The sequence below is a fragment of the Muntiacus reevesi genome, chromosome 20, assembly GCF_963930625.1.
Source record: "Muntiacus reevesi chromosome 20, mMunRee1.1, whole genome shotgun sequence".
NCBI lineage: Eukaryota > Metazoa > Chordata > Mammalia > Artiodactyla > Cervidae > Muntiacus > Muntiacus reevesi.
Window position 1 is genome coordinate 41162700 of NC_089268.1, and position 21177 is coordinate 41183876.

Genomic DNA, 21177 nt, shown 5'->3' on the forward strand with positions numbered 1-21177 from the left:
CACCTCATTCCTGGGCCTCCTTCTGTGGGTCCGAAGTTCCGTGAAATGTGAGGGAAAAGGTGGGTTGCCTTGTCTCGGAGTTTCAGGGGCTTCAGGCAGAGTGCCCTCTCCACTGGGCTTCATTCTGAGTTGCTAGAGAGACCAGACCTGTGCACTGGGCTTGGCCCCTCTCCTTTATCTCTGAAGGGATATATTTACAGTCTATAAATATAATATCCTACATTAACTATATTTATATAGTTATATTCTGAGATTATGTAGATCTTGACTTCTTACAAATGTCCCATGGTTAAAAACCACTGTTAAGTTGTGCAAGAAACCATGTTCAAAGCAATATGGCCTTGGACAAGTCAATGATTTCCCTGAGCCTCACTTTCCTTATTTGAAAACAAGGTTAATTGCAGATCCTCAGCCTGTCTCACAAAATGAGTGAAGAAGGATTGACTAGGGTCAGTGATTCACCCTTCATTCCACAGCCATGTATGGAACACCTCCCCGGGGGAGGCTCTGCTGGGAGAGAAATCCATAAGCAAATGTATGGGACCATTCTTCCAAGAGGAGGGAAGAAACACCTGCAGGAAAAGTACAAATATAACTTCTTGGTGCTGGTGGTGTTGGTGTTAACTACCCAGTTTAATATAGTGACTCCAGAGTCTAACTGCTTGGGCTTGAATCCCAACTCCCACCACTTAGGAGTGTGACTTCAGTACCCTTACTTAACCTTATTGTGCCTCAGTGTTCCCATCTGTACTATGGGAGTGATATTAGACCCTGGGGCACTGGGTTGTCAGAGAGCTAAAATTAGAGCTAATACTTGTAAACTAATTTGAATAACAACTAATATGTAGTTACTCATCTCCCACGTTTATTATTGACACTGTTATTATTTCACCATGCCTCGTGAAATTGTTGCCAATGGGTGTGCCAAGTGTGCTGGTTCTTGGTTCTGAACATCGCAGTCCCTTGTAATCATACTCCCATTTTTGTCTCCCCTCCTGCCTCCTGAGCCCCTGGAAGATGCATCTTGCATCCGAGAGGCAAGGCAAGAGAAGCATGTCAAAGATTCTCTCTTCTCTCTCTTCCTTCACCCCCACCCCCCGCCCTTTTATGAGGTTGGATTGGCGCTCCTTTCACACTGAACAAAGGCTTTGCCTTGCAGAAAGGATCTTTCTGCGTTCGTATGTGATCTGCCTTTAAGGGTGTAATTTGTTTCTGAAATATGCAGGGCGCTCCCTCGAGGAGGCTTTGTTGACGATGCGCAGAGGCCTCCTGTATCGATCGGTGATATAACGGTTCTATAGTGGGTGAATGAGGTCATTCTCATCGTGTTACTCAAGTCGGTGACCTTGAGGCTGATCGGATGACTAAGCCCCATAGGTGAATCCCTGGTTACAGAATGTCCTTGTTTAAAGGTAAAGCGGTATGATGGTGTTTTAAAGAAAAGACTGCAAAGTGAAATTACATGCCCCTTGGTGAGAGGCAGTCTATATTAATAAGCTCTGAGGCCACCCAGGCCTTCATGGGACTGTTAGGGCTGATTTTCAAGAGTTCCTTTATCTGTACTTCTTTCTTATCTCTTCTCATTAAATTTCAATTCTCTGTTAAACTGCCATGACAGTGTATAATACTGTCAGTGTGAAGTTCAGAGCAAAATACTTAGGGTTCTGAGTCTGTTGGCTGTTTCTTTCCTTTTTAAAAAATTCAACAGTGGGGTGGGACAGAGCAGAAGATGAAAAGATCTTTTAATAAAAGAAAAGAGAGGAAGTAAGCATGATGATAAAATCTGCATGTGGAAAACCCTTGTTTTTTAAAAAAAAAAGGAGAAGTGAACTGTATAGTTAGCCATACGTTTAATCTGGATAAATATATTAGCCATGCAAATAGGGGTTTCTATCTGCCAACATCCCTGTGGTTGCAGACTAGGCCTTAATGGCTTTGGAATAGATACAGGTCTTAAATGAACAAACTTTGAGAGCAGGTGGGCAGGTGAAGGGCAGTGGGTGGGTGAGGGGGAAGTAGTGGGGAGAGGGTAGGTTATAATACTTATTTTGGAATCATTGGGCAGCAGTCAGGTGTTCTGTTGTTTATCCATAATGGCAACCCACTCCAGTATTCTTGCCTGAGAAATCCCGTGGATAGAGGAGCCTGGCGGGCTACAGTTCATGGGGTTGCAAAGAGTCGGACACTACTGAGCGACTAAACAACAAACAGCAAATGTAGTTCTTAACTGTGTGCCAAACTATTCTGAGTGCTTTTTAATATATTAATCCTTTAATCCTTACAACCATTATTATGCAAATTCAGCATCCGAGAACAATGAGGTAAAGTAATTAGTCCAAGGTCATTTAAACCCAGACTTCGGCTCCAGAGTTGGTGCCCTGACCACTTTATAGTGTCTCACTGGCTGGCAGGGTGTTGGGGGTGTAGAGAAGAAGGAAATACCTGTCACCAGGGTAGATTTCTTATGCAGGTAGGAAGGAACTTAATTCTTTCAAAGGGTTTCATCAAATGTCCTAATCTGGCATGTTGCCATTAAACTCATTGTATCTGATTGGAAGAATGTAGTGATTGTAGCATCACTTCTGGGAAGTAAGACTTGTCCCTTCCTAGTCAAGCATCTGTTTTTTTTGCCTGAGTTGTATTTAATCTGATTAGAAAGTCATTGCTAGTATACAGATATTCATGCACTGAGTCCTTTTCTGAGGGTAAGCAGAGAACTGACTTTCGCCCTTGGTCGAATCACGTGGCAGAAGAGAAACACCTTTTTTCCTGTGGCAGTTGGCAAGGCTGTCGATTCGCAGAGGAGAGCAGGGAAACCTTCTAGACAGCTTAAACGTTTGCTGGCACTCGTGAGTCTGTCAAGCATCTAAACTCAGGACATTGCACACTTAAAATGATCTGGAATAAACTTTAACTTTCTTAAAATATAATAACAACCCAGTATTCAAGTCAGAAGAGGCACATTTTTCCTATATCATTTAATTAACTCCTATCTCCCAAGAAAAACTTCATATGAAACAAACACACAAAAAAGTCCTAAGGTAGGTAAGGTCAACTAAGAATTGAAGATCAAGTAAGTAAATAACCAAGTAAATGGAAATTATCAAAGAAGTAGATGTATTATGAATGCACTATTCAAGATGTTTATTGACCAGAGCAATAATGATATGTTTTTAAACTGTGATAAGGGCAAGTATTGGAATCCATCCAAGCCGCACACATGATTTGGAGGGTCCATGTGGAATATAAAACTCTGCAGAGTCTAGAGCTCATATCCTATATGGCTTTTGGCTAATTGACAAACATTGGCCTCGTGTCTGTTACTTCATGGCCTGATTGCAGCACATTGGCAAAAGTGCAGCTTTCACTGCTGATGGTGGGATTGGGGTGGATTTTCTGTAAAAGAGGTTAAAAGGAGAAATCATGAAACTAACTTTTTTAAATGAGATGCTCCAGCATAATCAGATACATTTACATTTGAGTCACATAAGCAATTCCTGAGAAACTTTTTTACTGTGAGCAACCTTAGCCATGCAACCCTGAACAACTCACCCTGCCTCTCTGAGCTTCAGTTTCCTTACCAGGAAAGGGAATGATCTTAGTCCTCCTTACTTTATTAGGCTGTTGTGAGGATTAATGAGTTAAAACGTCTAAATCTCTTAGAACAAGTCAAGTTTCAACTTGAATTCTACCAATTATTAACTTTGTTATCTTGGGCAAAATAGTTATATCTTTTTTTTTTTTTTTCCTCCTCTTTGTCCTCATCTGTAAAATGAAAATGAAACCATTGAACAGCACTTGGGGTATTAAGTAAAATTATGTATATATATATAGCAACTACAGTCCATAGTTTATTCAGATTTTCTTAGTTTTTACTCAATGTCCTTTTCCTGTTTCAGGGCCCCATCCAGAACGCCATGTTACATTTAGCTGTCATCTCTCCTGAGGCTCCTCTAGAACATGACAGTTTTTCAGACTTGACATGACCTTGACAGTTCTGAGGAGTGCTGATCATTGGGGAGTTTCCCTCTGTTTCTGTTAGGGTTAGAAAAACCCCAGCTGGAGGACATTCGACAAAAGAACTGATCAGTACTCCTCAAAATTGGTAAGTTGCCATTTTCGTCACATCATATCTATCAGGGACACACGCTATCAAAGTGACTTGTCCCTGTTGATGCTGACCTTGATCACCTGTCTGAGGTGGCGTTTGTGCCCTTTCCCCACGTCACTTACTCTTGGCGTACACACCCGCAGCCGCCCACCTTCCACATTACACTCTTTGGAAAGAACCACACCTAAGGAGTGGGCAGCTGCCTTCCCCCTCCTTGAGGGCAGTGTATCTTCATGAATTCTTCTGCACAGCGTTGTATAGTCTCCTCCATTTATTTATTGACTCTCATCTCTTTGTTGTTGTTCAGTCACTAAGTTGTGTCTGATTCTTCGACCCCACGGTCTGCAGCACGCCAGGCATCCCGGCCCTTCACTCTCTCCCAGAGTTTGCTCAAACTCATGTCCATTGAGTAGGTGATGCTATCCAGCCATCTCATTTCTTTTATCAGTATAAACTAATGAGTATTTTTCTTCTTTAGGTTATAATCCAGTACTAGTTATCTTGTTTCTTAAATTGTTCCAGTTTTGGCCTTGGGGAGTGTTAGGAATGTTGACTCCTGTTTCGCTTTGATATGCCTTCATCATTGTGTTTTTTTGTTTTGTTTTGCTTTTTTTTTTTAAAGCATTCCTTTCATATTAATCTTGAATATTAATTAATCTTGAATATTCCCTGCCCCAGTTCTGGAATTTGCTGTTTCTCCAAAGAACCCTGGTTCCTTTTACTACAAAATGGCATTAGAAACCAAAGTCTGGGCACTAGGGCTTACAGAAATTTCCTGCTCAACAAGTATTAGTTTCCTCCCTTCCTGCCGTGGAAGTTTGGCGTGTACAGTAGTGAGCACCCTTGTGCCAGTGGGTCCTAGGTGGTGAGGCTCACTCAGTGGACAGTATCAGCCCAGCTGGAAAAGTCAGCAGGATTTCATTCAGCTCAACCCAGGTCACAGTCTCTGGGTGGGCGAAGTGCTGTGAGAACTATCTCTGCCCTTATAGAACCCAACCCTCTAGAATCCAAGAGGAGTAATATAAAAGTGCTGTAGAAAATCAGAACAGAGAAAAGCTAGTGCAATCAAAGAGCATTTGAAGAAGGCTTCTTATACACTATTGGGCTTGAGCTAGTTTCATTCCAGATGGGGAGACAGAAGGAAAGATATGAAAGTGTCATCAGGTATCTTAAAAAAATTATTTTTGTTAATTTTTTTTCCATGCTGTGTAGCATGTAGGGGTCCTAGTTCCCCAACCAGGGTACAAACCCACGTCCTCTATATTGGAAGGCAGAGTCCCAACTACTGAACCAGGGAAATCCCAACAGATATCTTTTAGTAATTAAAGAGTCTCTTGATGAAAGTGAAAGAGGAGAGTGAAAAAGCTGGCTTGAAACTCAACATTAAAAAGAAAAACTAAGATCATGGCATCTGATCCCATCACTTCATGGCAAATAGGAGAGGAAAAATTGGAAGCAGTGACAGATTTTATTTTCTTGGGCTCCAAAATCTCTGTGGTTGGTGACTGCAGCTGTGAAATTAGAAGACACTTGCTCCTTGAGAGGAAAGCTATGACAAACCTAGATAGCGTATTAAAAAGCAGAGACATCACTTTTTGTACAGAGGTCCATGTGGTCAAAGCTATGGTTTTTCCAGTAGTCATGTACAAATGTGAGAGTTAGACCATAAAGAAGGCTGAGCACTGAAAAATTAATGCTTTTGAGTTGTGGTGTTGGAAAAGACTTGAGAGTCCCTTGTACTGAAAGGAGATCAAACCAATCACTCCTAAAGGGAATGAACCCTTAATATTCATCAGAAGGACTGGTGCTGAAGCTTCAGCTCTAATACTTTGGCCACCTGATGCCAAGAACCAACTCACTGGAAAAGACCCTGATGCTGGAAAAGATTGAGGGCAAGAGGAGAAGGGGACAACAGAGGATGAGATGGTTGGTTGGCATCACTGACTCAATGGACATGAGTTTGAGCAAACTCCAGGAGATAGTGGAGGACAGAGAAGCCTGGTGTGCTGCAGTCCATGGGGTGGCAGAGTCGGACACGGCTTAGTGACTCAACAACAAGAACAACAAAGATAAGAAGAGGCCTGACATTAAGAAAGGACTTTAGCTTTGGGGGTTTATTTCCGATATGAAAGAGGGCTAATTGATTTTGGTGAGATGAGGGAAATGGGCTTCAGCCAGCGGTGTGTTAGAGCCAGCTTGCATTGGCTTTCACAAGTTAGTTGTTAAATTTTTAGGAATTTTGAGAACAAGTTGGCATCATGTTGCTAGCCGGAAGTCAGTCATGGTGAGAGAGTTTATAGAAATCTGCAAATGCTACAAACCAGGGCTTCTCTCGCCTCCAGCTGATTATTCAACATTACCCTGTTTACCAGTGGCTTTTGCTCTCTAAAATCTTGTCTATACCCCTGCTTAGAGTTTATTTTTTTCCTCCAGCAGTTTTAACCCCCCATATACACAGTGCTTTGAATTCTCTGACAAGAACTGGCAAAAAAACAAAAACAAGGTTACAACAGAGATGTGTGCCCTTGAAGAAAATTTGCATTTTCCATCATGTTGGCTAAAACTCTGATAGTTAGAAAATACTATATATTTTCTACTATATAGTATAGTATAGTAGTTAGTGGGGATATTTGAGACCCTCAGATGGCCATCCTGGATAACTGAGTTGGAAGATGACCCAGCCTTCCTCCTTGTTTTGGGTGGGAGAAGATCCATCATCACTAGTAGGTCGTTTTCTGTGTCATATATAAGCAGTGTGGCTGTAGGATTTTTCTCCTTCCTTATAGTTGGAAGAATCTTCCTGTTTCTTATCAAGAATATGGGAAGAAGTATCATTTTCCTTCAGTTGAGAAACCATGACTCAGCATCACCCTGCTGGTAGTAGGTCATGCGGCCCTCTGTTAGCTTGACTTTGCAAGAATGTAAGGATACCCGAGTAATCCCTGGAAGAGCGCTGTGCAGATACGGACAGTTCTCATAAGGTCACCTCTTGGGCATGGTTCTATGATATTGAGCGTTGTTCAGAACTAGAGGAGCTTACATTTCAAGAGAGTCAACTAAAAGTGGTCAGATGCGTGTGACCAAGGAGAGCAGGGTTAGGGAGGGAAAGACTTTTCTTATTGTAGCCGGAAATTCTGAGTTATCACCTTCATCCTCAGGAGTTGCTTTGCCTTAATTACAAGGACTTCTTTTACTTCTCTCTTCTTTCTTGTGTTCTTCCATAAAGTAGATAGGTAAAGTTCCCTTTTCTTCTTAGCTGTCACTGACTGACTCACTGTCATATTGAATCTCTGAGGCTGTAGCATTCAGAGAGCAGAGTGCACGTCTTCTGGCCACATCACAGATCTTAGATGCCAAATTCACTCTGAGTCATAGTGTTGCCGAGAGTGAGGTCTGGCTGCTCACCGTTCAGAAGCCAATAAAGAGGCAAGGTTGGTGGAAAGGAAAGTTTGCTTTATTTCAGAGGCCTGCAGCGTGCAGGTGGGGGAGAAGAGAGATTTGTGCCCAAAGGCTGACTCTCTCCCATCTCCCGGCCGTCAGTGGGCGAGAGCCTTTAATGGGGGTTTCAGGGATGTGTCAACGAAGGAGGGGGCTACATGCAGATACAGTACAATCAGGTCTGACGTTCCTCTTGCCATTGGCCATGGGGTGACCTGATCTGTGTCATCTTGACTGTTTTAAGTATAGCTAATCTTCAGTTCTAGGTCAGTTTGTTCCCATTTCCTTGAGTTCAGTTCTTGGAATTGTGGCGGTTTATGTCATGGCTACAGTCTGGACATCGTGTAGTTAGCTCCTTCCACCTAGTTGGAGTTTCAGTATCTACAAAACAGCTAACAGGATATTCTTACAGCTCAGAATATTATCTACAGCCTTTGAAGAGGAACTAAAAGGTTCTTGACTTTGCTTAATGACAGAACTATTATTGTTTGGTCTTGTTTGACTGTTTTCTTTTGTTTCTGTATTTTCTAATTTTTTTGATTAAACATGGTTTTTGGTTAAAGTTTTTCTGCAGACAAAAAGCAGGTGGAGGACATGGGTGGGGCGGGCAGGGACCGTAGAGTCCTATTCCACATTAATGGGAACCCTCATATTTTCTTCTAGTCCAAATGATTCTAGATGTAGTGAAAGTGAAGTCGCTCAGTCGTGTCTGACTCTTTGCAACCCTATGGACTGTAGCCTTCCAGGCTCCTCCGTCCATGGAATTTTCCAGGCAAGAGTACTGGAGTGGGTTGCTATTTCCTTCTCCAGGGGATCTTCCCGACCCAGGGATTGAACCCGGGTCTCCCGCATTGCAGGCAGACACTTTACCATTCTGATCCACTTGGGAAGAGGGACTGTCAAATTTTCAAACCCAGCTGCAATTCCTCAGCTGCTTCCTGTAAACCAGCCCCCTCAAGCATGACAGACTTGGACCTCCTTGGGATAACCTGGTCCAAACAGATCACCTGAAAAATGTGGCTTTAAAAAAAAAAAATCTTTTTAAAACTTGTGGTTAAGTATGCATAAAATGAAATTTATTATTTTTAAGTGTACAATTCACTAACATAAAGGACATTCACAATGTTGTGCAGCTATCATCATCCATTCATCTGAAGAATGCTTTCTGTCTTCCAGACTGAAACTCTGTACCCATGAAGCAGACCCTCCATTACCCCTTCTTCCAGCCCCTGACAACCATTCTTCTTTCTGTCTATGAGTTGGATCGCTCTTGGTACCTCGTATAAGTGGAATCATATAGTGTATGTCCCTTTGTGACTTATTTCATGTAGCATAATGTCCTCGAGATACCTCCATCTTGTAACATGTGTTAGAATTTCCTCATTTTAAAGGACTGTATAATATTCCAGTGTGTGTTTGATGACTACCATTTGCTCATTCACACTTGAGAGCATCCTCCTTTTGCTTTTAATGAATAAGACTGCTATGAACATGCATGTACAGATGTATGTTCAAGTCCTTCCTTTAATTTCTGTTTTGTATATACTCAGAAGTGGGATTGCTGGATCATATGGTAATTCTGTGTTTAATTTTTTTAAGGAACCATCATACTATTTTCCACAGTAGCTATATCTGCGCCATTTTACAGTCCCACCAGTAATGCATAAGCGTTGCAGTTGCTCCACATTCTGGCCAATATGTGGTATTTTTCTGGTTTTGTTTGTTTGTTGTTTTTGATGATAGCCACCATCCTAAGAAGTGCAAAGTGGTATCTCAGTATGGCTTTGATTTGCCTTCTCCTAATGGTTAGCGATGCTAAGCATTATTTCGTGTGCTTATTGGCCATTTGTATATCTTCTTTGGAGAAATGTCAGTTCAAGTCCTTTGCCCATTTTTAATCAGGTGGTTTGTTTTTTGCCCTGGCACAGGTGTCTCCCTGCTTGCCTAGAAAGGTCGCTGCTTCTCGAGGCTATTGGGCACTTACCCAGGGTTCTCTGGGGCAGCCTCCTCCCTGCTTCTCAAGGCTATTATTGGGCACTTACCCAGGGTTCTCTGGGGCAGCCTCTTCCTTGCTTCTGGAGGCTATTGGGCACTTACCCAGGGTTCTCTGGGGCTGCCTCTTTGCTTCTCAAGGCTGTTATTGGGCACTTACCCAGGGTTCTCTGGGGCAGCCTCTTCCCTTTATGTGTATGTCATGCAGAGATAAATGCCCCTCTGGAGAATTCTATCTGACATTGAAAGATTTGCCCTTCCTACTTATTGTAAAGGAAGTTCAGTGGTGAGTGCTGCAGAAATAAGCCAGTTATTGCTTTTGGATAGTGTGTGATATTGTCATCTGACTTTTTACTAAGTAAAAATAAAATCTCTTTTGGGGGAAAGGAGGAAACAGAGATTCTGTTTTTCACGTTCCCAGTATAATGATATTCTAGACCAGGGGTTGACAAACTCTGGCCCATGGGCCATATCCCACCTTCTCTTGCTTTTACAAATAAGTTTTACTGGCACACAGCCATGCCCATTTGTATAGTAGTGTCTATGGCACCCTTTGTGGTACAGTGGTAAAGCTGAGTGGTTGTGACAGATTGTCAGATCCACAAAACCTAAGACATTTGCTATTTGGCTCTTTTTACTGAAAAAGTTTGCCAGCCCTTGACTGTTCTAGACATTTAAGAAGTACTGTTTTTCAAACAGTCGATACAATATAGTGGTGTTGACTGCTGACCATTCACTCTACACTCGAGTAGTTTGAAAACTGTAAAGCTCATGTAGATGTAAGAGAATATGACTTTTGAGAATTTGCTGAACTCCAACTTTGTGTCCAGATGTGTTCTTTAATTAAGCCTTTTTTGTTTGACTGGGGTCATAACTTTTGCATCTAGAACCACCAGAACTCCTGCCCAGGGTGACTGAAATGTTTCTAACACAGGCAGCCGTTTTTAAAGTTACAGACAGTATCTAGGGGATTCGCTGGTGGTCCAGTGGTTTAAGACTCCAACGCTTCCAGTGCAAGGGGCACAGGTTCAGTCCCTGGTCAGGGAACTAAGATCCCACATGCCACAGCAAAAAAAAAAAGTTGCAGTATCTGACGCTTGCCTTTGCCCTGTGAAAGTCCCTATTTATACTGAACTTTGGTGAAGGAGCTCTGATCTTTACCTGCAGTAAGAGGAGTTATACTGCAGGGACAGGGCTGTGAAGTGTACAGCACCGAAAACTTGTGGCTTTTTACTCTAACAATAGCATCCTGCTTCTTTTACCCCTCCTTCCAAGCCAGGGGTGCAGCCTTGCTAAGGTAGTAATGGCCAATTTTGGAATTTTGAGGTACCGTTGGTTTGCTGATTTTGTTTCGCCCTCTGTTCAACCCTTTAGCCGTTCAGGCAGTGAACTTATGCTATTTACTAGGAGAATTGTTAAGGTGTACGGGTACAGACTTTGAGGAGCTTATATAGTATGTTTTGGCAACTCAAGGATATTAAATATTCAATTTAAAAGGTTTTTATTTTAAGCACAACAGTGTGTACATCTCAATCCCAAACTCCCAAACTATATCCCTCCTTTGCTGGATAACCAGCAAGGACCTACCCTATAGCACAGGGAACTCTGCTCAATATTATGTAACAACCTAAAGGGGAAAAGAATTCCAAGAAGAATAGATACATGTATATGTGTAACTTAATCACTGTGCTGTGCAGTTGAAACTAACAGAATATTATTAATAAACTCTACTCCAATATAAAAGTTTAAAAAAAGGTTATTTATAATACCCTTTGAGATCATTGGAAATTCTAGACCTGCACACATACAACATACACTCATCAGTTCAGTTCAGTTCAGTTCAGTCGTTCAGTCGTGTCCGAGTCTTTGTGACCCATGAATCGCAGCACGCCAGGCCTCCCTGTCTATCACCAGGTCCTGGAGTTTACTCAAACTCATGCCCATCGAGTCAGTGATGCCATCCAGCCATCTCATCCTCTGTCATCCCCTTCTCCTCCTACCCCCAATCCCTCCCAGCATCAGGGTCTTTTCCAATAAGTCAGCTCTTCACATGAGGTGGCCAAAGTACTGGAGTTTCAGCTTCAAGATCAGTCCTTCCAATGAACACCCAGGACTGATCTCTTTTAGGATGGACTGGTTGAATCTCCTTGCAGTCCGAGGGACTCTCAACATACACTCATAATCACCCACAAACACAGGCTGCCTGGAAATCATAAAGCTTGGAGTAACGTCTACTTGAAAATGCTTTATCACACAGAGTGGCAGGTAACCATTCAGTACAATCCAAATAGGATCTCAATAATGGATGAATCTGGTGAGATGTCACATTTTGCTGTATTTATCTAAAGGCAAAATAGAGGCTTTATCCCATTTCATGAGTCTTACTGCCCCAACTCGTAGTGAAAGTGTTAGTTTTCATTTGTTGCTGTTTAGTTGCTAAATCATGTCCGACTCTTGCGACTCCATGGACTATAGCCCACCAGGCTCCTCTATCCATGGGATTTCCCAGGCAGGAATACTGGAGTGGGTTGCCATTTCCTTCTCCAGGGGATATTCTCGACCCAGAGATCGAACCCAGGTCTCTTATGTCTCCTGCATTGGCAGGCAGGTTCTTTACCACTGAGTCACCAGGAAAGCCCATTGGTTTAGTGCTGACCTATTGAAAACTTTGTAGCCATTTTCCTTTACTTTTTGGGAGAAAAGTTGAGTTCTTCCCCACCCCCCCCACCCATAATCTAATAATCAGTATTTCTCTTCCAGATGTGGTTTCTAACCTATAGTGATTTTAATTACTCTCCTTGGAAACCGCTCCCAGAATACTCTCTCCTCCATGAGTTTATAGGCTTTCATTTGAGCACAGTCTGGTGAGAATCCCCTTGCAAATGATTTTCTTCAGCCGGTATGAGGGCAGTATTTCCTTATTTTTGTATCTGTGTGCTTTTTTCCCCCAAGAACAGATTTTCATGGTATATATGTCCCCAAATCTTTTCAACTTGTACCCTTATTTTTTCAGTTTGTAGGCACATTTTGGAATTCAGCTCTTGCCCTTAGAACAACCTGGGGGTCATTCATGCACTCAGTAAGTGTGCCTTCTTATTTATGGTCCAATAAGACTTCATTCATTTCTGCATATTTTGGTTGTTTACTGTTGATGCCAGACACTGGGCTTGATGTTGGGAATACAGAAATAAATGATGTCAATTCCTTGCTCTCAGGGCTGGGCCACAATTGAGCGGGAGAGATGCAAACTCACAAAAATGTACAATGGAATATGATTGTAGAGATGTGTACCACATGCATTATTAAGTCTGGGGAATTTGTAAGCTTACTTAAGTCTTTCAATTGAGTTAGACTGTGGATAAGTGTATCAGATGAGAAACACATAAATGGTATTTATTTACTCTGATGTAGTAAATGGAAAAGTTGAACGAAATAAAATGCGTCTATTATGACCACTGGCATCCAGCAAGGCCACTGCCCTCTTGCCACTATTCTGCCTGCACTTTCTTTGTATGTGGGTCATTAACATTGTGTTTAGGTCAGATGAGAGTCTGTTCCATCTGCTTTGATAGCTGAAGTAAAATGCTGATGGAGATCATTTGAGATCGTCTCTGTGCTGTTGATTGCATGCTTGTGGCTCATAATCAGAAGGATGCGAAGTAATTGTTCGAGCGACTTGCTGTGGCTATGTTTTGTGCCATTGCAACTGTCAGCAGTTTGGTCCTGCTCCTCTGCCTGAAGTGCGTTTGCCCAGCGCCTGTTGGATGGCACAAGTCACCCTTCATTGTTGTGGGTGACTTTGGTTCTAACATCCTCACTTGCTGCCCCCCATCTATTTTATAACCTGAAAAAGAAATGTCTGCTTATTTAGTGGGAGCAAGTGCTGTCTTTTGTGTTCAACAGAATGCTGCGTACCAGGGCTTCCATACAGAAATCCACATGCTTCTTGCCACAGTGCTTCTCTCTTTTTCTCTTTGGCCAGGAAACCCAGGCAGACCTGGCTTAGAATTCTTGCTTTGTCACCTACTGGTTATGTAACCTTGGATATGCCACTTGCCTTGAACCTTGTTTTCCTCATCTGCACACTGGGTCTAAGAGAACCTGTTTTACAGAGATTTTGTGAGGATTAAAGATAGCAGATAAAACTTGTTTGCATAAGTATTGTTGTTCAGTCGCGAAGTCATGTCCCACTCTTTTGCGACCTCATGGACTGTAGCCTGCCAGGCTTCTCTGTCCATAGGATTTCCCAGATAAGAACACTGGAGTGGGTTCCCTTTTCCTTCTTCAGGGGATCTTCCTGACCCACGGATTGAACCTGCATCTCCTGCATCAAAGGCATATTTTTTACCACTGAGCCACCAGGGAAGCCCCTGTTGGCATAATTAGCCACCCAGTAAATGGGAATAGTTAATATTAAGGAATCCAGTGCTTACTCAGGATGACGTTATAGAATGGCAACACAGAACTTTTCTAAATCAGTAGTCCAGAAATATGTTGTAAGTGTGGAATAGAGAGTATCAGCACAGTTTTCCTAGCTAGGTCATATTTACCAGAGACACAATGGGATGGGGGTGTCCTAGATTCTAAACTCTCATTTTCCATGGCTGGGTCTGCTCTACAGAATGTACTCTGGGCCAGCCCACCTGCACCATCAAAGGATGTTCTCTGGGCCAGCCCACCTGCACCATCAAAGGATGCACAGGTCCCTCTGAAAGCACATTTAAGAATGTGTGTCATTCAGGTTCCACTGCATAAGAGACATTATACTGGATACTGCACAACACAGCCTGACCATCTGGTTTTCTCTCATGCAGAAACCAGGGACCACGACACAGTGAAGCAAAGCAGAAATTCTGTCCCTGTAAGAAGTTCATGGTTAGATCTAGGAACTTCTCACAAGCTCCTGAACTGTACCATCAAAAGAAATCTGTTAAACGTAGCTCAGTCCATATTCCTCCACACAGTAAAGTCCCTAGTGGGAGTTGTCAAAGAGAGGCTTTCTCTGCTTCCATCCAGTGCTAAAATTTAAGATCTAAGTTCTTATCTCCAGGTGTTGATGCTGTTACTCATGGACAACATAGAACAGTAGAAGTCTCTTCTAAGAACATGCCCCCCACTACAAATTGTTGCTTCCCCTAAAAGTCGCATAAGCTGGACAAAGCATGAACTTTGCTTAGAATGTAGCGTGTGAAGGGTTTATCACCTGTGCGTTTGTTGCAGATTCCGGTTTCACAAGTCGAACTCTTGTGTTTCTCCACTTTTGGTCTCAGATACCAGAATTTTTCAGCTGGTATCTGATTTGGCATTTCTCTGCTGCCACAATGCGTCCTGTCTTTCTTTCTCTGTGCTCCCTGGCAATTCCCCACCTCCTGCCTGCTTGTAGGAGCAGGGTTGGCAATGCATTAAAGGGTTCCATTCATAACTGGAAGAAGAGTTCACTCTACACTTTGCTGATTGTGGGGATACCTTCACTTTCCAGTTACAAGTTTCTCAGTTGAGGACAAGCGTGTGTCGTGCAACTCAGTTAAGCTGTATCACATATGTTTTTTTACCAAACCAACCATTCTCTTTGAGAAGGAAATTAGATTAGAAATATCAAGACAGCACAAACATTCCCATTCTTGGTATCTTCTAAATATGGTAAATTCTGATTTTTTTAAAAAAGTTTTCTAGTTAATATAATGTGATTATAATTTTTAGGTTCACACAGGAGTCTACAATTTCCAGTTTACTTCTCCCTGTATCATGAAGTTGCTCCACCACAATCAGGCCACAAACAGGACACCTCTTGAACTTCAGACTTACGATTTTCACACTTGAAAGAGTCATCTATATCCACTGATAATCCTAGTCTTTAAAATTTTGTCCCCTTTCGATATATTGGAAACTCACTGAATATTGTGATTTGTGATATTATTCCCTGCAGTATATGTACTAGTTTGTAGTCTTCTCAGCTACACCCACTCAAACCAAAACAATTTTTTGTTGTTAAGGCTTCTGATATTTATACACGCTGCCTTTCTCAATCTTGATGAAGATGTAGAAGCAAAAGAATCACACGCTCCCACAAGTGTAGTTGTTTCTCATAAATGTGGGATACTGATAAATTCTGTAAATTCAACAAATATGGATTTAGTGGTTTGTTCTTTCATCGCAATACTCTTGTAGTCCTTAAACAATTATGATGGGGATGGATTTGTTGATGTTAAAAGAGGTTTACAATATAACAAGTGAGATATTAGACAAGAACAATATGAATGGTATAGAATGTTATGAATACATTGTATGTATATATATACTTTTATTTATATAAGTATGTGTATGTTATATTCTGTATATTTGAGCATAGCTGAGAGCTTGGCTCTGTAGAAGTGAAAATGTTCAAAGTGTTATTAGTGGAACTTTTGCTGCTTTGTATTATTTGGGGTTTTTTCCCTCCTTATGTGTATTACCTAATTGTTCACATGGGCATGTGCCTAGTCGCTTTAGTTGTGTCTGACTTTTGTGACCCCGGGGACTGTAGCCCACCAGGCTCCTCTGTTCATGAGAGTCTCCAGGCAAGCGTACTGGAGTGGGTTGTCATTTCCCTCTCCAGGGAATCTTCCCCACCCAAGGATCAAACCTGAGTCTCTTAAGTCTCCTGCATTGGCAGATGAATTCTTTACCACTGAGCCACCTGACAAGCCCTAATTGTTCACAGTAAATGGTTTTATTTTGTTTTCATTTTTCTCATCTCGTTTTTGGGGGGTGGAGAAAAAGAGAATACAATACAGATACCCACAGTTTCTCTGACGTTCTTGTCTGTTGTCACAGATCTGTAAACGTGTTGTGCTGCACGGCATTAAGGGATTTTCTTTTTATTAAGTCTCTTCTGCGTGCCAAGCACCACGCTGAGAACCTGAGACATGATGTGAAGTCGGTATTATGACCGCCATCAATGCAAATGAGGAAAGGGTTCCGAGAGTTTATGTCCCCGGCATCGCACAGGTGGTGGGTGACGCATCTGAGACTCAGATTCAGGTTTGACTCTGAAATCAGTGTGTGGGGTCCTGGTGAATCTCACTCTCAACCTCCTGTCTGCCTTGAGGAGGAAAAGGTTAATGTATGCGAGTGAATTATAACGTGTTGCTTTCGAAAGACAGCGCTCAGAGATTTCACCAGTAGGGACAGGACCATCTCTCTGGGATTGCAGTGTTTCAGGGTGTGAACTTCCCAAGAGGCAGGATCGCGTGGTCTCAGTAGCCCTCTCCTCTCCCCGCACGGGCTGGTAGTCGGGGAGGGGGCTTCCTCCCTGGGGCTGTGAAGGCAGCCTAGAAGATTCTGAGGCACCGAGTCTGGGAATCTGTGGCCAGTGGAGACTCCCCATCCAGCCCTGGGGGTCGCAGTGCTCTTTTCCTTTTAGGGAAAAGGGAGCAAAAGCAGTGGCCGGAGACTGGGATCGTGTGAAAATCCCCAGGCTGGGGAGCTAGGCTCGCCTTGCCTCCTCCCCTCCTGAACCTGCAAAGCCGTCTTGAAAACAGCCTGTGGAAATTTTTAAAAACTTGGATCTTGCGCCGAGTTCCTTGGGTGATGCAGATTAAACGGTCTGTGGCTGTCACCGCCTTATCTGCCTTTGTCTTCCAGGCTTCCTCTTCCAACACTCACATCATCTCGGTTCTTTCCCACACTTTATCTCAGACACCGTGGCTTCCTCACGGGATTACTCAGTCCGCCTGATATGTGGGCGCCTCTCTGCCAAGTCCCCCTTCCCGTAGGAGCTTAATTACGGATCCCGTTGGGGTCATGGACTTCAGTGGTGGCGGCGGGGGGGCGGCGGGGGAGGGGTGGTTGGAGTTGTGGGGTGCCCCATTTTGGGAGAAGGCAGAGTGACGTGATGGGATGCTCTGGTTACTATGAAGACATCGTCAGTTAGCCCCATTGTGGGGGTGCAGATATGGGGTTTTTAAAAGGTCTACCTAAAAATGATTTCCCAGGCACCATGATATATGTGGACTATGTATTGTATGGTCAGGCCGATCAAGATGGCAGTTCCCTTGGTCTCTATATCACCTGCCCGACCAGGCTCGGCTTCACTCACATGACTCTCCAATCCCTTAATTACAGGGCTTAATCAGTAACTGCCTACGTGCTTGCTCTGCCCTAACCTCTGGGTTTCCCTGGTAACTGGTGGAGCCCACCTGCCCTCTATTCCCCCTATAAATGGTAGCCTCCTCCCCCAATTAATGAGGAGTGCGGCCATGTCTGTGTCTTGCTCACCGTCTATCATACGCGGGGGGTTGTCTCTCCAAGGCCTCGGTGGAGGACCCGCTTGTCCAGTAAACCAGATGTCACTGTCGCTGGGCTTTTCCTCCCATCTTGAGCCTGGGCAGCTACAAGGCTTGAAGACCCACAGGGTGCAGCCCCACGATGCTCCTTTTTCAAAGGTTCACTCCTCCGGAGATAAAGGAATCATGCACGCGATTATTTTCCTCATATTAATTGTTTAGAGCTCCATCTTTAAAATCCGCATAGTCAGCCAAGCGGTGGGAGGTCCACGGTCTTCAGACATTAGCTGTGTGCCTAGTAAGTAACCAGAGGCCCGGGGCTAGGGGGTCTCATCTTCCTGGCCCGCGTCCCCGAGTCAATTTATAGGATGGGTTTAATGTTTTATTTTTTATCTCTTTTTCTCTTCCAGTTTTCCAAAGAAATTAGTCCGTTTTCTGGGTGAAGAGAGACCAGACTGCTGTTTTCACAGGGTGAGTGATCCTTTGACTCCTTCACGTGTGTGTTTTACTCGCCTCGCTCGGTAGGCACTCATAATGCGTAGGCCTTCTCCCACCTGGGGCCGAGATACTCTTCCTACTCCTTGCGTCTCCTCTTCCCTTGTGAGGGGACGGTTCCCTCTGGTGTTTTTCTGCCGTTTGTTTTGGCTGTTCACTGGTTTTGTCTCCTCTAAGTTGGTCTTCTTTGTTGCTGTTATCTTGTTCATTTCGCAGAAGGGATGAGAGAGAAAATTTCGTTTTTTCTTTTCTCCAGTGGCTGATGTACAGAACCACAGCCGTGGGCAAGGAGAACCCATGCATTTTGTTCATGTGACATAACTGTCTTAACACCACGACCGAGAATAATAGGATGTGAGCACTAGATGGGACATTGGAGCCCATCTGGCAAAGCCCCTGTGTACAGACGGGACAGCTGAGGTCCCGAGGGCTTCCGTTCCCCCCGCCACTCACTTCTGAGCCTCGATTATGAGGGAGGCATTGGACTCTGAGCTGTGTGCGGTCATGGCGCCCCAACCCCACACAGTGCTGTCTTTTGAACCCCAGTGGCCTCTGCGAATACAGTTAACAGGTGGTTCAACCTGATGTTATCCCGATGGTAAAGAATCCGCTGCCAATGCAGGAGAGGCTAGAGACCCAGGTTTGATCTCTGGGTTGGGAAGTTCCCCTGGAGGAGGAAATGGCGACCCACTCCAGGATTCTTGCCTGGGAAATCCCAGGGACAGAGGAACCTGGTGAGCTCCAGTCCATGGGGTCACAAAGTCCGACACGACTGAATGCACCCTCACCACACCATACCTCCTTCGTTCAAGACAAGTGGCAGGAGGAGCACTCTCCTCTGTTTAACTTTCTCAAACTTGGCTACTACCTAGAGAAGCTGATGGCATGGCGGTATCCAGAACCATTTTTGTTTGGGACCTCTTCTGAAAAGGCCTGTTTTTTGTTTCCTCTGCCCCTTTCCCAAACCACCACATTTGCAACACCCCGTCACGTGCTGGGGCTCCGGGGTCCACCTGCTTTGCTGCTAGACTCCGAGGCGCACCTGCAGTGCGTGCGGGCCAGCTGCAGGGCGGCACGCCCCCGCCCGGGACCGCCTGCACCTGCAGAGCGGGGCTGAGCAGGTTTCTGGCCGTGCTGTGCAAATTTGGCCTGCAGTCATAGACTCTCAGAGGAGCGTTCCTTCTCTAAAAAAAAAAAAAAAAAAAGGTATGCTTTTTACATGAGAGTGCATTGGGGGGTACTATGGAGAATGTACAAATGTGGGATCCCAGAAGGTGGACGATCTAAGTGCACTTATTTCTGAAACGTCTCATCACCTCTAGATCTAAACCTAGTATTGAGAGCCCATGTCCCTCATTGTATCCCACTTCTCAACTTAATCACTTTATCTTGACAGACTGAGGGCTTCTCTTCGGCCTTTCCTGGAGTCCTTGAAAAGGAACTTGATTTTTCTGCTCATCAGGGTACAGAGATAGTCCGCTTTCTACCCGCGTACTGTATAGAATTTAGAACATGGATTGCTGACTCACTAAGCAGGCCTATCTCGCCTGCTTATTACTCTAGAATTGATGTCTCCTGTCCCCACGTACTCCCTGTGCGTGAACTGTGCATCATTAGAACTGTGAGGGTTTCTATTCCCTCATCTTATCCAAGAAAAGCCCAGAAGGTTTATCCCCAGAGCACACCACCATAACGTGGAACGCCGAGGTCTGCTGCTCCCTGGGGAAACCGGAGGCTCTCGGTGGAACCAAGAGATTGATCATGACTAAAACAGGAGACAGTCAAGGGCCTTGGGGAAAGGCGGAAAGTGCCGAATTCCTTGCCTGTTTTGTGCTGTTCTTTAAGTAAAAAACTGGTAGAGACGGGTATGAATTGAGGAACGGTAAGGCAGGGAAATAAGGACCACCTGAATCCACGCTGAGCCACTTACAGCAACTTCGGTTTCCTGCTGGGTTGTAAGTCGTTTGAAGTCCACAGTCAGGAGGCATCAAATCATTATTCCCCAAAACTACACGCTGTTTGTTTTTACTGGTTGTGGGGAGCCAAAAATACACCGAAGCTGTGAGTTTCTTAAAAAGCAACTCAGAGGCCGATCCCCACGCCTCGTGTTGGTACCATCCAGGCTCATGTTCTGTACAAGTGTCCACTTTGTGAATCGGGGGTCCCCCGGGCTCCAGCTCATGGAATTCGGTGGGGCTGGAACAGCGCCCGGACTCGATGGTATCCCTTTAAGGGAAACACTCCCGCCAGCGCTGCGATTTTATTTGCCAGAGGCCAAGTAGCAGTGGCATGTATTGGTTACATAGCAACATGTCTCTGCAGCCAGAAAAAATATCATGGCCGAGGCAGCCCGTGTGTCCTGGGCAGGATGAACGCAGCCCCGTGCCCCCCGCCTTTTTTTCCATGTTATCCCGGCCCGCCTTTCCTCTCCTGTAGAGCGTGTGGACTGGGTCATTGTCGGTCTCTGCTATCAACACTTGCCTCCTCTCCCCACCGAGCGAGGGGCTCGACGAGGGGCAGGCGGTGTCTGTAGTGAAATTCTGCAGGTCCCGAGTGTGCTGGCAGAGAACCGCCCAGCCCGAGTCGGTGAGAGCCTGTTCTTCTCATCAGCCCTCTGGCCCGGCGGCCCTGGCAGAGGGGCACGGTGGGCAGAGTGCTTCCTGTACATGGCGCTCAGCTGCTCCTGGCTGAACGTGGACAGGGAAACAGAGCGGGGTGGAATCCAGGGAAACAGGCCACATTTAACGTGGTCCACGGGGGGTTGAGGAGAGCCCTCTCGGGGCAGTGTGAGGCCAGGCCCTGTAGGGCTGCGCCCAGCGATCCTTCGCACATGGCGTGAATTCTCGGGGCTTCCACGAGAGGTGCAGTTTCTAACTG

General features: G+C 44.5%; 1 protein-coding gene across 12 annotated transcripts in view; it reads left to right on the forward strand.

The window, feature by feature from the left end:
- ATXN1 (ataxin 1) overlaps positions 1 to 21177 on the forward strand; it is a 403803-nt gene that overhangs the window by 202495 nt on the left and 180131 nt on the right. For 10 of the 12 annotated variants that reach the window (XM_065911935.1, XM_065911944.1, XM_065911940.1 and 7 more), the window contains 2 exons: positions 3900 to 4105; positions 18216 to 18276. The gene's annotated coding sequence lies outside the window, so the exon portion shown is untranslated. The remainder of the gene's footprint in view (positions 1 to 3899; positions 4106 to 18215; positions 18277 to 21177) is intronic. The other 2 variants (XM_065911939.1, XM_065911936.1) reach the window with 1 other exon arrangement.